Here is a 2,065-nt window from a genome sequence, read left to right on the forward strand (position 1 = left end):
CCGCCGCCTACTCCGGCCGCCGCCAAGCCGCGCCGCGCCGGCGAGCTTGCCATTCGGCCTCGCCCCGCCGCCGTTCTTCCTCGGCTCGCCGCTGCCGCTACAGTGACCGGGAGGATCCAGATCTAGATCGGGGTGAACAGTAACCCTAGGTCATTTTTTTCCTAAGTCCCGAAATTCTTGATCTATATGCTTCTGTTCAAGACCCCGTAACTTTGCATCCGTAGCTCCGATTCATGCATATAGCATATCAAAATGTTCATCTCAGAGAGTACATCATTTCATTCCATTGCATCATTTTCATTTGAGTTCATCTTGATCCCCGAAATTCTGTTAGAAGAGGGCTACTTGAGTTAATTGTCAGATCTGCTACTCCGTTTAGCACTTTTGTCATTTTTGCCAAGATTTTTGTGTGCATGCTATGCCCGTGAGTTCTACATATGTTTTGTTAAGGGTTTTGTCATCTCTCCAGAGGTGCAACCCATGTATTTTTAGGATGTGTGTGGTGACTTGTGCAAGCTTGCAAAGTGGTGCACTTGCTAATTCTGTTTTCAGGGACTTAGTGATTTCACCAAGTCCTGGAGCTGTTTATCTCATGATGCCATATGTTCATGTTGTTTCCTAGTGATCCGTGCCTCTTTTGAGGATGATCAGTAAGGGAGTTTTGTTAATATTGTAGTGCTCTATCCATCCATGTCTTTGTTTGCAATTATGGAGCACCCTAGCTTGAGTCTATCGAGCTCTACTTTTGCTTCGTTGCGAATCTGGGCAGATCGTCAACTTATTTGCGATTTTGCCGGTGATGTTGTAGTTGATCCGTGCATGTTATGCCATTGTTCTTGCCATGTCTATCTTACATTTTGTGCCTTCTTAAGGGATGTATGCTTTTCTTGCCATGACTTGCAATGTGGTGAGCGCATCGAGCTCGTAAATATGCCTTCGTGAGTTATGTTTCAGCATGTCCCAGTTTTTACTAAGTATGGAAACTGATTATGTTTTTGCTATGTTCGTGTGCTTGTTAGTATATTTTGTGATCCCTTTTGGCTCAAGGTCACTAAGGGACTTTTGTTAAGCTTGTTGAGTAGCTCCATGCCATGTCTTTCTTTGTCATGTTCAGGTCCTGTAGCATGTTGTTTTGTTGCTCCGAAGAGGGCTATATGATCTGAAATTCCAGACAAGTGTTAATTTCACTAAGTCTGAGATCTGTTTTACCATTTGCGTTTTTGCCATGCTTGTTTGAATCTGTTAATGGATGATTTGGCTGTAGCTCAGTGCTAGACTTTTGTTAAGCATCTTGAATGCTTCCCTGCCATGTATTTTGTTGTCATGTTTGGGTGCTGTAGCATGTTCATTTCATTGCATTTAGAGGCCTACTTGCCGTAAATCGCAGACCGGTGTCATTTTTGAAACGCTTGCCATTTCCAAACCGTAACTCCGATTCCGGCGTTCTTTATATTGTTTTCAAGCGATTTCATCTCATCTTTCCAGTGGCACACTTGGATTTCCAAGTTGAGGCCAGGTTCATGCATTTCCTATCATACCTTGCATTTTGCATCCCGCATAGCATATCATCATTTCATCATATTGCTTGGCCTTGCACGTGGTTGATTGTATCCTTGTTGCTTGTTTGTCTTGTTTGGGTAGAACCGGGAGACGAGTTCGCTAACGAGGAGCCCGTTGAGTTTGCTTTCGAGGATCCAGTCAACTCTGACAACTGTGCAGGCAAGATGATCATACCCTCGAAATCACTACTATCTTTGCTATGCTAGTTTGCTCGCTCTTTGGCTATGTCAATGCTACGATGCCTACCACTTGCTTGCAAGCCTCCCAAAGTGCCATGTCAAACCTCTAACCCACCTTGTCCTAGCAAACCGTTGATTGGCTATGTTACCGCTTTGCTCAGCCCCTCTTATAGCGTTGCTAGTTGCAGGTGAAGATTGAAGGTCGTTCCTTGTTGGAACATCTTTTATTTACTTGTTGGGATATCATTATATTGCCATGTTATCTTAATGCATCTATATACTTGGTAAAGGGTGGAAGGCTCGGCCTCTCACCTAGTGTTTTGTTC

Source organism: Triticum dicoccoides, chromosome 4A (assembly GCF_002162155.2).
Source record: "Triticum dicoccoides isolate Atlit2015 ecotype Zavitan chromosome 4A, WEW_v2.0, whole genome shotgun sequence".
NCBI classification, from domain to species: Eukaryota; Viridiplantae; Streptophyta; class Magnoliopsida; order Poales; family Poaceae; genus Triticum; species Triticum dicoccoides.